An 18086-nucleotide genomic window follows, 5' to 3' on the forward strand; every position below is an offset into this window, starting at 1 on the left:
TGGTAACATCCTCAGTGCAGTCTTCAAAGAAAGCCCAGACTTTGGAGCACCTGCCTTGCTGGCGATTTCTGTTTGCGCCTCTTTTGCCTCTCACTTGAACCATGCTTGCGGTGCCTGAAATTGCGCGCCGCCTACCTTGTGGCACAAGGCGAACTCGTGCAGCAGTGGGTTCCTCAACAGACTCGTCTGTGCTGCTGCTACGACGGCGATGTTCTCGTTCACAAACAAAATCTGGGTCTATGTCCACATTGTCCATACCCTCCTCTTCCATCTCCTCAAACTCGTCATATGTCATTGTGGGGGGCCGCCGCCGTGGAGTAGAGCTCCCCAGAACAACCTCTGCGCAGCTCACTCCAACGTCGTCTGGTTATCTGGCAGTTGTGTGCGTGGTGTCGCTGCCGGTTGTGTCAGCTTTGTGCCCACTGGCTCCTTGTAACTGGCTGAGGACTCGGACCTCGTGCGTGATGTGCTGGTGCTGCTTAACCCACTGCTGGACGCTTGAGAGGTCATCCAAGTAATTATCTGGTCCTGTTCTTTTGGATCTGTGAGGGTTGTTGTCCTGGACAACATGGGCGGTATTGAGTGGGTTTTCTTGGGTGCTCCCCTGTGGCCTGTACGTGAACCGTCAGGGGAAACACCTCTTCCCTTGCCCCTCCCTCTTTCACCGGATTTCTTCCTCATTTCACTTATCCTTAAAGTACACGCTGACTGGCAGCAGTACAGTGGCAGTACAGAAATGCTATACAGTGGTGGGTGAGCGGTGTACCACTTTTGTCAGCAGCGACACAGAGCACAATGCTATACAGTGGCGGGTGAGCGGTGTACTACTGTTCCCAGCAGACACAGAGTGGAAGTAAACACAATGCTATATAGTGTGGCTGAGCCGTGTACACAGAGTGGCATTAAACACAATGCTATATAGTCTGCTATATAGTCACCCCGAACAGGGTGATGTTCTGCAGAACCCGAACAGTGGCAAACACTGTTCGCCCAACACTACTGGGAGGGAACGCAGATTTTAGTACCTAAACACACGATACAACATGTTTTCCGGGGTCAGACTCTGAGGCACATACAGATGGTCCCGATCATCATCCTCATCATACAACTCTTCTCCTGAGTCTGACCCACCCACCACCTCTGCCACCCCAACATCCCCAGACACAGACCCCTCATCGTCCTCAACATTAACTTGGGATGCTGGCCTGAGCCAGACCTCCTCCTCCACATCAGGCCCCATCATCTCCTCAATGGCAGCCCTCATTAATCGCTCTGGCGCCGGACCGATGGACACAACGTTCTCCTCCGGGGAGGGCTGCTGCTGACCACTGGCTGCTGGGGTGGATGTTATAGCTTGCGTGGGGCGTTGGCTGTTGCTGTTGTTGGGAGTGCTGCTCACAGCGGAGGTCTCTGGGGAACTCATGTTGAGCTCATATAGTGGTTGACGGTGAGTGGAGTATTACTGATCCCAGCAATATACACACTGACTGGCAGAGTACGCAATGCTATATAGTGTGGCTGAGCGGTGTACACAGAGTGGCAGTAAACACAATGCCATATAGTCTGGCTGAGCGAGCGGTGTACTACTGTTCCCAGCAGAATCAGAGTGGCAGTAAACAATGGTATATAGTCTGGCTGAGCAGTGTACACAGAGTGTCAGTAAACAATGGTATATAGTCTGGCTGAGCGGTGTACACAGAGTGTCAGTAAACAATGGTATATAGTCTGGCTGAGCGGTGTACACAGAGTGTCAGTAAACAATGGTATATAGTCTGGCTGAGCGGTGTACACAGAGTGTCAGTAAACAATGGTATATAGTCTGGCTGAGCGGTGTACACAGAGTGTCAGTAAACAATGGTATATAGTCTGGCTGAGCGGTGTACACAGAGTGTCAGTAAACAATGCAATATAGTCTGGCTGAGAGGTGTACACAGAGTGTCAGTAAACAATGCTATATAGTCTGGCTGAGCGGTGTACACAGAGTGTCAGTAAACAATGGTATATAGTCTGGCTGAGCGGTGTACACAGAGTGTCAGTAAACAATGGTATATAGTCTGGCTGAGCGGTGTACACAGAGTGTCAGTAAACAATGGTATATAGTCTGGCTGAGCGGTGTACACAGAGTGTCAGTAAACAATGGTATATAGTCTGGCTGAGCGGTGTACACAGAGTGTCAGTAAACAATGGTATATAGTCTGGCTGAGCGGTGTACACAGAGTGTCAGTAAACAATGGTATATAGTCTGGCTGAGCGGTGTACACAGAGTGTCAGTAAACAATGGTATATAGTCTGGCTGAGCGGTGTACACAGAGTGTCAGTAAACAACGGTATATAGTCTGGCTGAGCGGTGTACACAGAGTGGCAGTAAACACAATGCTATATATAGCGTGGCTGAGCGAGGTGCACAGTGGCAGTACACACAATGCTATATTAGTCAGGCTAAGCCGTGTACACAGAGTGTCAGAAAACACAATGCTATATATAGCGTGGCTGAGCGAGGTGCACAGTGGCAGTACACACAATGCTATATATAGCGTGGCTGAGCGAGGTGCACAGTGGCAGTACACACAATGCTATATTAGTCAGGCTAAGCCGTGTACACAGAGTGTCAGAAAACACAATGCTATATATATAGCGTGGCTGAGCGAGGTGCACAGTGGCAGTACACACAATGCTATATATAGCGTGGCTGAGCGAGGTGCACAGTGGCAGTACACACAATGCTATATATAGCGTGGCTGAGCGAGGTGCACAGTGGCAGTACACACAATGCTATATATAGCGTGGCTGAGCGAGGTGCACAGTGGCAGTACACACAATGCTATATTAGTCAGGCTAAGCCGTGTACACAGAGTGTCAGAAAACACAATGCTATATATATAGCGTGGCTAAGCGAGGTGCACAGTGGCAGTACACACAATGCTATATATAGCGTGGCTGAGCGAGGTGCACAGTGGCAGTACACACAATGCTATATATAGCGTGGCTGAGCGAGGTGCACAGTGGCAGTACACACAATGCTATATTAGTCAGGCTAAGCCGTGTACACAGAGTGTCAGAAAACACAATGCTATATATATAGCGTGGCTGAGCGAGGTACACAGTGGCAGTAAACAATGCTATATATAGTGTGGCTGAGCGAGCGGTGTACTACTGTTCCCAGCAGCGACACACAATGACTGGGGGGGACCCTGGCTAGCGTGGCTGGAGAGCGAACTACCCTGCCTGCCTACCCAAAGCTAAACCCACAGACAAATGGCGGAGATATGACGTGGTTCGGGTATTTATTTACCCGAACCACGTGACCGTTCGGCCAATCAGAGCGCGTTCGGGCCCGAACCACGTGACCCGTTCGGCCAATCACAGCGCTAGCCGAACGTTCGGGGAACGTTCGGCCATGCGCTCTTAGTTCGGCCATGTGGCCGAACGGTTTGGCCGAGCACCGTCAGGTGTTCGGCCGAACTCGAACATCACCCGAACAGGGTGATGTTCTGCAGAACCCGAACAGTGGCGAACACTGTTCGCCCAACACTAGTTCTGTCCATTGCGGTGGAGCCGCAAACGGACAGGTCTGGCTTGTCAGCCTGCATTCAATTGTGCATTCAAAATGAGTCACATTGTCGTTTGCAATTGCTCTGCAGTTCTGGGCAGCTCAGAATGCTGTCATCATTCCACCAATGGCTTACTACAGCTGAGCTGCAGCCAGATAGCCCTGGATTTCCTGCATGCATGTTTTTGCATAATACTGCATGCATTTGTTATGATAGTCTTCAGCTATCAAATGGTAATCAAGCCAGCTCAGGATTGAATGATTACCATTCAGCTGTGTGGAGATTTGCATGCCAGCATAAAAGTCTGCCTCCCCTTTTAGACCTCGCCCATCATAGCGTTCAGCTCTCTGAGTTGTCGTTGGGTCTATGCTGTGAAAGTTGTTATTGTAAATGTATAATGCCTTGCTCTGTATTGTCATGTCTACTGGATGTTTGCTGACCTGCGGGGGCTCAGTGAAATCCTTCTGATCCTGATAGTTAGATTATGCCAGCACCACGTTGGTGACTGGTAGTATTCCTTCTAGCCTTGTTCTTGAGGACGAACTATAGCAGCGGTTGCGATTAGTTCGCTCCTACCTGTTAGTCTTGTCTATCTCAGTGTGAATGTCACTGTCGCTGAAACAGCGACTAGATTGGCTGAGCATTCCGTCTGTCTGTCTGTTGTCTGTCTTGTTAATCACCATTACTTGTGCTTAGCTAGTTCTTGATAAATATACAGTATATGCCGACTTGCTAATATATATTTATCCATTAGTTGAGTCGTTTGTTATTTTCTTTATTCGAGCTACTGAGATTTTTCAGTTATTGTGTTAGCTAGTCTGTTTAGCACGTTTCGGTAGGTTGCACTTATCGTTATCACCCGTGCTTAGTTAGCATAGTTAGCATAGTTGTGTTGCTATTAGTTACGTTCTTTCTTGTGCATGTGTCTGTAGGTAGCGCTTATCGTGACCACCCGTGCTTAACTAGCTATTATTTATGTTCTTTTCTGTAGTCTTGCTTGTGTGGATGCTTGCTGGTGACTTTCTTTACCCTGCTTGCTCTGCTTCTGTGGACGTGACTGTGAACTGCGGTTGCTACTAGTTACGCTCCAATCTATAGTCCTGTCCTGTATCTGTCTAAATGCTTGCTATCGCAAGAGCAGCGCAACATCACACTGACCTGCCATTGCGTCTTATTTATAGCGATATCGGAAGCCCAGAGCTGCAGTTGCTCTGGACAGCCTGTGCGGCCTCTTCCATTATCCATCTCTTAAGGGGCCCATACACCTAACGATTTTCCTGCCGATATACGGCCGATTCGATCCCAGTGATCGAATCGGCTGTGAAATCGCCGTGCACACCTCTGACAAAACAATCGATTTTCATCCGAAATCGATCGTTGCCGTCGATTCCCGTCGATCCATCCGTGCGGAAGATTTTTCTCGATCGTCGGCGGGTCGGGAGTGCGTCAATAGCGGCGTTTTTCGAATGCCCGACGACTGACGCAATACAGCGGGTATACATTACCTGTTCCGGCCGGCGCGAGTCCCCTGGTCCCCGCTGTCTTCTTTCCGCGCTGGGTTCCGGACCGGCTGCAGCTACACAGAACTTCCTGTCCCGGCAGGAAGTTTAAACAGTAGAGCGCCCTCTACTGTTTAAACTTCCCCTGGACAGGAAGTTCAGTAGCTGCAGGAACGGTCTGGAGCCCAGAGCGGAGAAGAAGACAGCGGGGACCAGGGGACTCGCGCCGGCTGGAACAGGTAATGTATGCAGGGGGGCGGCAGCAGCGGCAGCTCCACAGATTGTGATCGGTTTCAGGCTGAAATCGATTCACAATCTGTTTGCAGTAAAGGTGGCCATACGATCCCTCTCTGATCAGATTCGATCAGAGAGGGATCTATCTGTTGGTCGAATCTGATGGCAAATCGACAAGTGTATGGCCACCTTTAGCCTTGTTGTGCTGGGTGGTCTGAAAGTATGACCCCCCAGCATTACACACGGCTTTGAAAATGTAGATCATCTTATTTCCTACTTTGTTATAGGCTGCTGCCCTGAATTTCGAAGTGCAACGGGTCAATATCCTTATGTATCACAACCTTACCCAGAGATTTTGTCGTCTGCTGGACAATAATCAAGGCCAGAATGCTGAGGGTAAAAGTCACTGAGCTAGATCAGCTGAGCTGTTAACTCTTAACTCACACACAAGATAGTATGAGGCACTCAAGCTTGCAAGCCACTCAAGGCACTATGGCTTAATTCACCTGAAGAGGTGGGCAGGTTCCTGTGAAAACGTGTTGTCCTTTTTAGTGCTTGAATAAAAAACTTTTATTTTCCAGTATACTGGCTTATTCTTCAGGAGAGGTAACTCCAACATTGACTCTTCTTTTTAAACACATGTATGTATCGTAGTCTAGTGCCAATTAAAGGGGGGAGCCAATTAACTTATCTGTATGTTTTTGGGATGTGGGAGGAAACCGGAGAACCCGGAGGAAACCCACACAGACACATGAAAAACATACAAACTCAGTATCCTGACTCAGTGTCCTGGCTCAGTGTCCTGGCTGGGATTTGAACAAGGGACCCATCGCTGCAAGGCAATAGTGCTAACCTCTACGATTCTGTGAAGCAGAAAAAGTGTAGCTGGGCACATCCAGTCTAAAATCCAGTTTATTAGAACATTGGAAAAAATCCATACATATATTATAGGCACAAAGTTCTATGAAGAGAGGGTATGCACGTAAGCATCAATAGCTTTGGTGTCCTGATGAAGCACCCCTAGACTAGAGTGCGAAACAGCGGTCAATGCTTACGTGCATACCCTCTCTCCATAGAACCTTGTGCCTATAATGTATGTATGGATTTTTTTATATTTTCTAATAAACAGGATTTTAGACTTGATGTGCCCAGCTACACTTTTTCTGCTTTATAGAACTTTGGGACTTTATCTTGCTTTCAGCACTCCAGCACTGGTTTAGCGGGGGTCCTGTGCACAGTTTTCTACCGTCTTGAAGTGCTAACCTCTACGACATCTGTGATTATTTGTGTCAATTATTTTTGTACTGTATCATGATTGATTGATATTTGCAATGTGCCCCTTTTTCTTTTTAATTGGTTTTAATTGATTGTGTGGTTCCCAAAAAAGTGTGATTATTTGTTCCATGGATATCTTTGTGTTTGCAATAGTTGTTAAACATCCATGGCTTATCTTGTTTTGTTGCTCCTTATTTGGTTCACTAGATGTACCCACTATTCTGCTTCTTCTTATGCCTTCAATATATAAACCAGCAACACAGCCATGGCATAAATAGGGATCTGCATCTAGGTGCTGCAGAGAAGTAGGTGAAAAATAAGTGCCATATCTCTTGGAGGATGCTTGTGGAAATTGTGGGCATATTGGCCTCGATTCATAAACAGCAGTGCGATAAAAAAAATCTTGTCGGGAAAATACCGCACTCGGTATTTTCCCGGTCTGTGTGCTAATTCATAAAGATTTCCCCAGCTGCCCTTGGAGGTCAGTAAATTACCGCAGCCCATTGAGCGGTAGAGTAGAGCAGTGTCTCGATCCTCTCTTTGCCCTGCAGAAATGAATCACAGAGACGGCTCTCTCCACTGATGACTCAGACAGATGAGTCACACAGTCTTTCCCTGCCTGCTGAAATGATTCACACAGAGGGCTCTCTGGCTCTCTCCACAGATGAATCAAACAGACTTCGGCTCTCTGCACTTTGCATTCATCAGAGCTGTCAGAGCTGTCGGTAACTTGTTAAGACCTCACCAGAGGTGTCGGTAACTACCGCCAGGCTTACCGCTTGTTGAAGGCTTTATGAATTGGCATTTGCTGACAATTTACTGACATGTGTTGTCGGTAACTGCAGCCAAGTCGGTAATTTATCTCCCTGGTCGGTAATGTCAGCTTTTCATGCGGTAACAGCCTTTATGAATTGACATTTTGCTAAGTGGTCGGTAAAGTCTGCTGTTTTCAGCATTACCACATGAGGTAATGCTTTATGAATTGAGGCCATAGAAGGGTACCTGATCTTGCAGAAAGACCATGGCACAGAATAGAATGTTCATGGACAAGTGCTGCTTGTAGGTGCTTCATTCAGTACTGTGCACAGCAGCATGGAGATAAATGAGTCTCATTACTAACAGGAATTCAGACTGGAAGAGGGATAAGGGAAATAAACTTGAATTGATTCCTCAGCATCAGCAGTGACATAAAACAATTAAGTCAACCAAAATGATGCAACTTTACATCTAACTATAGTATTTGAGTATCTAGGGTTTGATTTTAACACAATAAGGAGATGAAAAACCGTAAATAAGTAAAAATGCAAGCAGTAAAATAACAAGTGACTTCAAAGTGCTACAAAACCTACTCAAAATATCAGCTACCTAAAATACGCTATAATTGTATTTAAGTGTAAAAATATTAACAACTCATAGTAGCAATAATTAAATAAATCAGTGGAATGCTTATGTAATAATCAGGTTAAAATGTGTGACTATATGAGCCATACAGGTAAAAAGGACGCCGTGGTAATTTGGGCTCCAGAGACAGCCGCTAGTGGAATATCTGTAAACTGACAATATTTTACTATTGAACAGTGGTATTTCCGATAGTAAAATATTGGTATCTGCACCGCTAAATGCTCAGGCGTCAGCCATGTAATTATATTTTTATTTTGTGCCCGCTATAGCCTAAATTACCCCCTGGGTGGCTCTATAGCCACAATTAACATGGCAGTCTATGCCGCTCCCATTTTACAGTAGCAGCACTGGCACCTAAATTAGCTGCTTTGAAACCAAGCACTCCATAGATTAGCCAAACATGTGACAACAACATGTTCAGCTGAGACTGTAACAGACACAGTGGGGATCCAGCAAGCTAACAGAATCATAACCTCACCAAATTAACACCATTAAGAACACTGCTACTGTATATAAATGCAGAACATAAAACACCTTTGATTGCCTTTTCTCAGCAACTACTCATTTAGGGCTGGTGCACACCGAGAGGCTTTTTGGGCGTTTTCAGATCCGCTTGCGGCTGCGGATCTGCTTGGTCAATGTATCTCAATGGGGTGGTGCACACCAGAGCGGGAGGCATTTTGCTGAAACGAAAAATGCCTGGGTGAGGCATTTTTTGGATTGTGGATGCGTTTCTGCCTCAATGTTAAGTATAGGAAAAACGCAAACCGCTCTGAAAAACGGCACTTTAGAGCGGTTTGCCAGGCGTTTTTTGTTACAGTAGCTGTTCAGTAACAGCTTTACTGTAACAATACAGGAAATCTACTACACCAAAACTGCTAGACAAAACCGCAAAACGCTAGCTGAAACGCTACAGAAAAAGAAGAAAAAGCGTTTCAAAATCTGCTAGCATTTTGCGGATCTGCTAGCGGTTTTTGGTGTGCACCAGGCCTAACTAATGTATATCATGGTTAATGACCTTGAACTGTTTGGAGAAAAGTTTTGTTCTAAAATGTCCATATTCTTTCTTACGTGTTCTATTTATTTTTCATATTCATAGTAGAAAATCAAAATACATAAAGGTGAAAGTAAAGTACCTAAAGGCAGCACGGTGGCGCAGTTGTTAGCGCTCTTGAATTGCAACGCTGCATCCCCAGTTCAAATTCCTGCCAGGTCAAGATCTGCAAGGAGTTTGTATGTTCTTCCCGTGTCTATGTGGGTTTCCTCTGGGTACTCCGGTTTTCTCCCACATCCCAAAAACATACAGGTAAGTTAATTGGCTTCCCCCTAAAAATTGGCCCTAGACTACGATACATACACTACACAATACATACAAAGACATAGGACTATGGTAGGGATTAGATTGTGAGCCCCTCCGAGGGACAGTTAAGTGACAAGACAATATACTCTGTACAGTGCTGCGGAAGATGTCAGCGCTATATAAATACTAAACAATATTAAATAATAAAAGGCAACAGAGGAAAATCTCCTAACCAATTCAATCAGATTAATGAATTAATGACTTTCAGATCAATTCCGTTAATCTAACTGGATTTGTTAGGAGATTTTTGGCCGTAAGTGGTCCCAATTGATCATTTCCAATCATTCATATGAATAATCTTTCATAAACGATCATTTGGGAAACTGAATTGTTAGAGGCCACCTAAAGAGAGTCATTCATATTAGCTGGCATAGTTACATCTCATCATAACGGTAATCATATTTTATGGGAAAGTTAGTGAGAGAACTTGTACACATACCAGAGAAAGCCTTTGCAATCCTAGGAGAACAAAGTCCAACATAGAAATGTTCCTGATGGATACTTAACTTCGCAATCCCCTTTCTCCTGGATCCCATTTAGACATGATTTACCAAATATTTAAATATCTACATAGGAATAGGAATACCTACATTTATTTCCCCCATTCGTGGATATGTTCCTTCAACAGTACTATGACTGCTAGTTAATGGTGAAAAATGTTCTGGCCGCATATGGCTACTTACTTTATAAATAGAAATGCTAAGATGAAGGTCTCATAGCTTCAATATTTCCTATAAAAAATTAAAATAAGAAACATGGCCTACAAAAGATGTTGATGATTTTTGAATTCAGGCAGTCGCACATGGTGTAGAGAATAAGACCATGGTCTTCGCATCAGTACAAATAAATGATTGTTCTCAGATGTTACAACTGTTACAACTAAACTTTAATAGGAGAACCTCATTTGTGCTGGAGCTTTGGTTTTCTGAGCCACCTGAACCTAGTGTTCACCGCAATTGTAGTGGACCAGCAGATGCTTGACCAGAATGAGTAGACTAGTCACATGGGGAATCACTTGGTTGAACAGGTGTGTTATCAGCTTGTAACTTGTAGTGTTTGTAGTGAATGCCGCCGTCAATTGTAATAAATGCAGCACAATACCTGGGAACATCAGACAATGCAGTTTATGCACTCCTTAAAGTGAACCTTAAGTCTAGTAAAAAAAATGAGTTTTACTCACCTGGGGCTTCCCTCAGCCCCCTGCAGCCGATCGGTGCCCTCGCCGTGTCTCTGCGATGCTCCAGTCCCTGGCGGCGACCACTTCCGGTTTCGCCATCAGGACCCGACAGGCATGGGAACGCAAGTGATTCTTCGCGTTCCCAGCCAAAATATCGCCCCCTATGCTGCTATTGCCTTTATCTACCAGACACTTTGGACTTGATACACTACACTGCAGTAAAGTTGCCTGAGCAGGGAGCACATGGCAATTGTAGCATTGCTAACCCCAGGGGAGCACTGCACGCTAACCCTTAAAGAAACTCTGTAACAAAATGTTCAGCCTTATTTCTTCTATCCTACAAGTTTCTATACCTGTTCTAATGTGCTCTGGCTTACTGCAGCCTTTTCTAGTTGCACTCTTTCTGTAAAAAATGTAATCTTCTTTTCTTTGTCAAGCTTTGTCGGCCTAGAGAGGAATGTGCTGCCTCTGCTGTGATAGGGGGAAGTTATGCACGCCTCCTCCATGCTCCCTGCAGGCTCTCCGTGTGTGCTTTGTTTATCCCTCACAGACAGGTCTCTGCTTTCAGTTTTCTGAGTTTGTGAGGCTGAGGGGGAAGGAGCTGCTGCCTGTCATATGCTAATCCCAGACTGGAGTGCAGATAATTCCCTAGGTAATAAAAACTTGTAGTATACTGTAACATGATATATATACACACAAACATCACTTCCTGGTTAGTGGCCATGTTTTTTTGCTTGTAAACACTGCCTAAAACTGCTGATTAAAAGTCAGGATCACGTCAGTGAGCAGTGGAAATGGCAAAGAGGGACCCAGGAGATTACAGTGACTTGATTGGTATGTTTGTTATTGTACAAATTGGACAGTACAGATTCTCTTTAAGTGCACGTTGCTGTGGTAACTAGAGTGGGGCCGAACCTCCGATTTTAGGTTTGCAAACCGGGTTCGCGAACTTCCGCGTAAGGTTCGGTTCGCGTAAAAGTTCGCGAACCACCATAGACTTCAATGGGGATGCGAACTTTGAAGAAAAAAAAAATTATGCAGACCACAAAAGTGATGGAAAAGATGTTTCAAGGGGTCTAACACCTGGACCCCCAGGTGGAGGAGTGGGATACATGCCAAAAGTCCCCGGGAAAAATCTGGATTTGACGCAAAGCAGCGTTTTAAGGGCAGAAATCACATTGAATGCTAAATGACAGGCCTAAAGTGCTTTCAAACATCTTGCATGTGTATACATCAATCAGGTAGTCTAATTAAGGTACTGCTTCACACTGACACACCAAACTCACCGTGTAACGCACTGCAAACAGCTGTTTGTGTAGTGACGGCCGTGCTGGACTGGTGCGCACCATGGCGAGATCAGGTATGCAGTGGCGGGTTCACTGAACAGAACAGGTATGCAGTGGCGGGTTCACAGAACAGGTATGCAGTGGCAGGTTCACTGAACAGGTATGCAGTGGTGGGTTCACTGAACAGGTATGCAGTGGTGGGTTCACTGAACAGGTATGCAGTGGTGAGTTCACAGTACAGGTATGCAGTGGTGGGTTCACAGAACAGGTATGCAGTGGTGGGTTCACAGAACAGGTATGCAGTGGTGGGTTCACAGTACAGGTATGCAGTGGTGGGTTCACAGAACAGGTATGCAGTGGTGGGTTCACAGAACAGGTATGCAGTGGTGGGTTCACAGAACAGGTATGCAGTGGCAGGTTCACTGAACAGGTATGCAGTGGTGGGTTCACTGAACAGGTATGCAGTGGTGGGTTCACTGAACAGGTATGCAGTGGTGAGTTCACAGTACAGGTATGCAGTGGTGGGGTCACAGAACAGGTATGCAGTGGTGGGTTCACAGAACAGGTATGCAGTGGTGGGTTCACAGAACAGGTATGCAGTGGTGGGTTCACAGAACAGGTATGCAGTGGCAGGTTCACTGAACAGGTATGCAGTGGTGGGTTCACTGAACAGGTATGCAGTGGTGAGTTCACAGTACAGGTATGCAGTGGTGGGTTCACAGAACAGGTATGCAGTGGTGGGTTCACAGAACAGGTATGCAGTGGTGGGTTCACAGAACAGGTATGCAGTGGCAGGTTCACTGAACAGGTATGCAGTGGTGGGTTCACTGAACAGGTATGCAGTGGTGGGTTCACTAAACAGGTATGCAGTGGTGAGTTCACAGTACAGGTATGCAGTGGTGGGTTCACAGAACAGGTTTGCAGTGGTGGGTTCACAGAACAGGTATGCAGTGGCAGGTTCACTGAACAGGTTCACTGAACAGGTATGCAGGTACTGAACAGAACAGGTATGCAGCCAGGAACAAGCTAAGCCTAACTAATCTTTCCCTATGAGAGACAGTCTGCAGCAGCTCGCCCTACTCTCACTAACGCAGGCACACGAGTGAGCGTAATGGCCGCCGCTGCCTGCCTTGTATTAGGGGGGGAGTGGCTCCAGGGGCTAGTGTAGCCTAATTGGCTACACTGGGCCTGCTGACTATGATGTAGAGGGTCAAAGTTGACCCTCATGGTGCATTATGGGGCGAACCGAACTTCCGCAAAAGTTCACCTGCGGGACGCGAACGCGAACCACTGAAGTTCGCATGGAACCGTTCGCAGGCGAACCGTTCGGCCCAACTCTAGTGGTAACGTGCAGTGAAAAGCGTGTTATCATAGCAATGTGCACAAAGGGTTTAAGGTGTGGTGCTCCTCCGGTGCTAGTAACAATAAAATTGCTGTGTGTTTCCTGCACATGGCAACTTTACCCAAGTTCATTGCATAAGGTCCAATGGGCCTGATGCATGAAAGTTCGGTAGTATTGCCATGCACAGACATTGCACTGCAATATTACCCTTACTGTCGGCATTATGTACCGTAAATTACAATATTAGCGCGACCTGCAGTACTCGACTAGGTAACCATTGCTATGATAATGCACATTACTAATGAGTGTTAATGTTACCTTAGCAACGGTCCCACTAGCCAAGTACCGCAGGTAAAACTTATTGCAGAACTTGCGGTACTCAGTGCCAGAAGTAAAGGTAATAGTGGCGTGCAATGTCTGTGCACCACAATATTACTGCACTTTAGTGCATCAGGCCCATTATGTGTTGGTGAAATGCAGACTGCAACATTTATAGTGGTGACAAGGCCAAAAAAGTGCTGTGTTGCATAGGAAGATTTCACATCAGTAAGCTTGCCTGAAGATTACCTCCTCGGTAAAGCGGTTTGGTAATCTGGGAATTGGGGTTTCTATGCCTGGAGCGAGGCATTAAACAGGTAAAACCATTCTGCCAACATACAAAGATCTGACAGTATGACAGGTGAAATGAGCCCTCACACTAAAGTAAGCTGATTGATCAAGGCCAGTGTTGCTTGCAAATTTTCACCACAGTCATTTTCGCATCAAAAATGCTATTTTCGACTTCAAAAATATATGTTCAAAAATACATTGTATTTGTTGACATGTCAATTTTTGCAAAAAAAAAAAAAATCGGCAACATTTTTGCCAGAATTTTGCCTAAAATGTAATTCATGAGTTAAGAGCAAATCACCTTTTAAAGCTATAAATAGCAAAAAATAAAATCACATCTTTTAAAACTAAAAAAATCGCTAAAAACGTGAAAATTCATTAACGTATTACTAAATGATTTTCGAAGGCATTGCTGCTCGAAAGTCAAATTTTACATTATTTACGTGAAAATTAATGTGAAAAGGATTTTGGCAGTTTGGCTCATCACTGAGTAAGTATAGAAAATTTGACCAAACCTTGGCCTGAGCAGCCTGTAAGGTTTCAGCTGATAAATAAAACAAGCATTACGATTGGTTGTTTTAGACAGCTGTTCCAGAATTCTTTGCAACTGTCTTGATACATCAGCTGCTCTATCTTCAGTGCAGTTGTAGCATTTCCTTGACCACAGTCTCAGCACATGGAATGATTTAATATGTTGACTGGAGTTGTCCTTTAATTCCTTCAAAAAAGATATATTTGAAAATGTTTCCAAAAAGATGCGCTTCTCCCTTCTAGAACAATGTGAAGGGATTGTATTTCCTGTCACATATGTGAACTATTCTTTACGGTGTTAATCAATCAGGCTGATAATCTCAGTGCCGTTTTCCTTCTCTTGCTTTAACGCCTCATTTACAGATTGAGAACACACTCAACAGTGAAGCCCTGTGGACCCGCCAAACTTATTACAGAATGTGCTCCTTCCACAGAGCCGAGATTTCCAATCTGTGAGAGAACACATTCCTCTGTGGAAATGAAGGCTTATTTTGCACATTTAAAGCAGGAAAAGTTCTCACCTGTGGTAGCAGAGCCTTCAAGCATCATTCAGAGTCTTCGCTAAGTGAAAATGTAATTGGAATTACTTTCGGCTCCCGCTGGCTCCTCCTCTCCATGTAGCATTCATTTTGAACATGAATTGAAGGCTGGAGTACGGCACAAAAATAGCTTTTCTTCGCTACTCAAGATACTTTAATTATCAACAAAATGTATTCAATGCAATGATGGGAATTTAAAGCATGAACTAAAGGCAAATAAAGAGAGCAGCCTAGCATATAGTATTTGTTCATTAGTAACAATGTTTGAAGTCTTAATTAAAGTTGACCTCTGAGTTGGGGCAGTTTTTAGGCATAGACAAACCAGGCATAGGCCTGGAGTGAAACTTGCAATAGAGGGCACCACGGAGCTATTTTTAGCATGCATTGTTTTAGGAAATTTATACATTACTTTGCTTTAAAACATTCATACATTACTGCAATTTGATTAAGACAGGTGATGATTTTAACACCTAAATTGGAACTGCTGATTTGCATCACAAAGATCTGAACAAAATAACAACGAGATGGCATGATAACAATGAGATGACATACTATTGTCTATTTAAGCTGCAATTGTCTGCATTATTGATCTTTTGGCTGTCCAGGAGTCCAGGATAATATTCCAACCCCCTGATGAGTCACTCGCAGTGACGAAACGCGTAGGGTGAAGCTTGCCGGACGTCCAGGAAATTACGGTGATGTGGTAGCAGCGGCAAGAGCGGGACTACACCTTCTAGCCTACCCGGGAGGCAACGGGGGAGAGCCCGTTTCAAACTCTGTGCCTAATTAACCGCAACGAGACTGTGAGTGTAACTTTATAATAAAATTTAACATCTTTTAACTGAATTACGCTATGGAAGCTTTCTTCTTTATATGAGGTACGCATCAACCAACATACATCACTCAGGACACCGTGTTTTAAGAGGAGTTGGCAACCCTAAAGTGCTGGAGTCGCACATTGCTGGGCGCTCATTGACCAGTCTAATAGTGGTCAAACTTGCTGGGTGAGTTCAATCCCACACGGGGTGTATGGTGGTGGAAACAGGACACAGATGAGCGCTATCTTGTATATTGGAAAATATTCCAACCTGTTATGTCCTGTAGATTTTGGCCTATTTAGGCGTATCTTATCAATTTTGATATTCATACCCACATAACTATTAAAGGCTAGAAGCTTTTTGTTCACAATATTGGGGGAAAGGTGGGGTGGGACAATAGGTGCCTTGCCTGGAGCACCAAAATGGCTAGAAACGGCACTGCTCTGAGTATCACATTGAAATTAGTTTTCGTTATTGCCACACTGATATGACAGTTTAAAGGTACACTATCACAAAACAACTGAAAAATGTAAAATCCATGTGCATGCTTATGTATAAAATGTACGTTAGTTTAAGAGTAAAAATGCACTATGCATTATTTTTCTCCCTTGTTGCTATCCCTTGCAATAGGTAATAAACATCTGACAGATCTGACTAGTCCCATCTCCTTGTGAGGGGTTCTCAGTATTTCTTTTATTTTTTTTTAACAAAGCACTCCCTAGAATAGATCTATATAAAGATGCCAGCCACCTAACTCATTTGCACACCATCTTTGCAGTTGGACTGAGCAACTGCCATTTAGAAAGTGCGTTTGAAAATAAAGAAAATCATGAGAATCCCACATGAGGAGATGGATTAGTCCAAAAAAGATAGCGGTCCTTTAACTAAAATAAGTCTAACTTTAATTGTTTTCCTAAGGCTGGTTTCAAAGTGGGACGTTACAGGCACACGTTAGAGCAGCCTGTAACGCACCCCAATGCACAACAATGAAAAATCAATGGGCTGTTCACAGTGCCCACGTTGCGTTACATTGTAACGCAGCACATCCAGATAACGTACTGCATGCAGTACTTTACTAGACTGTTTGCACATGCTCAGTACAGGTGTTTTTTTTTATTTTGGGGCGGAAATGAGGTGGGGAGAGGCCGCTACGTAGCCAGACACATGGCCAGGCACACTGCACTTGCAGTGTTTTCTTCTTGGAGCGGACGCTGATTGGCTGGCGGGACCACGTGATGCGGAGAGCTCCGCTCACGTGGTCTCCGCAGTGCCTCCGACAGAGCAGGCGCACCAAGAGCTACTTGTAACACGGCTCTTGGTAGCGTCCTGCTCCAACACCACCAGGCGTTGCGTTAGGGGCACGTTAAGCGACCTTAACGTCCCCTCTAACGCAACGTCCTGGTGTGAAACCAGCCTAAATTAATCAGCACTTCCTGTCCTGCTGGTTGACAGATGCAGAGTTATGGGTGGAGAAACTTTTCCCCACTCCCACCCACCTAAGGATCGCAATGTTCTTTGTAACACCTAGTTAGTATATAAAGCTATTACAATGTCTATAAAGAGAGCAGGTTGCCATAGTGCTCCTCTCGGTCCCACACTGCACTGAGATTTTCTAGTGCCCGGCAAACTAAGTACCAGCAAAGTGAGAGTTGTGTCACGGTCAATGTTATCTAAACCCTACAAGCCTTGCCCACACCTGCAAATATCTTCCAGCTTATATCTTACGGTGGAAATATCCAATACTGTTATGACTCTGGCACTAGTGGCTGGTACACTCTCTCCCAGAGCACTGAGCCCATTAGCCACTGGTCTTCACAAGGGCCACAAAGGTCGATGCATCACTCCAATAGTGGGCAGCAGACAACTTTGCTACAAGTGGCTACCAGCTTAACCACTTGCCGACCGCGCACTCATACCGCGCGTCGGAAAAGTGGCAGCTGCAGGACCAGCGACGCAGTATTGCGTCGCCAGCTGCAGGCTGATTAATCAGGAAGCAGCCGCTCGCGCGAGCGGCTGCTTCCTGTCAATTCACGGCGGGGGGCTCCGTGAATAGCCTGCGGGTCGCCGATGGCGGCTCGCAGGCTAAATGTAAACACAAGCGGAAATAATCCGCTTTGTTTACATTGTACGGCGCTGCTGCGCAGCAGTGCCGTAAGGCAGATCGGCGATCCCCGGCCAATCAGCGGCCGGGGATCGCCACCATGTGACAGGGGATGTCCTGTCACTGGCTGCACAGGACGGATAGCGTCCTGTGCAGCCCGGAACACCAGGGGGGCCAGGTAGGAGAGGGAGGGGGGGGGATTTCGCCGCGGAGGGGGGCTTTGAGGTGCCCCCCCCCCCGCAACACCGGCAGGCAGGAGCGATCAGACCCCCCCAGCACATCATCCCCATAGTGGGGGAAAAAGGGGGGCGATCTGATCGCTCTGGATGCACCCTGATCTGTGCTGGGGGCTGTAGAGCCCAC

At 45.7% G+C, this 18086-nt stretch overlaps 1 long non-coding RNA gene across 1 annotated transcript in view; it reads left to right on the top strand.

The window, feature by feature from the left end:
• Positions 1–15606, top strand: part of LOC137561157 (uncharacterized) — a 317944-nt gene extending 302338 nt beyond the window's left edge. The window contains exon 4 of the long non-coding RNA XR_011029894.1: positions 15410–15606. This is a non-coding gene — a long non-coding RNA (uncharacterized lncRNA). The remainder of the gene's footprint in view (positions 1–15409) is intronic.
• The last annotated feature ends 2480 nt before the right edge of the window (positions 15607–18086 follow it).

This window comes from Hyperolius riggenbachi, chromosome 3, assembly GCF_040937935.1.
Source record: "Hyperolius riggenbachi isolate aHypRig1 chromosome 3, aHypRig1.pri, whole genome shotgun sequence".
In the NCBI taxonomy this organism is placed as follows: Eukaryota; Metazoa; Chordata; class Amphibia; order Anura; family Hyperoliidae; genus Hyperolius; species Hyperolius riggenbachi.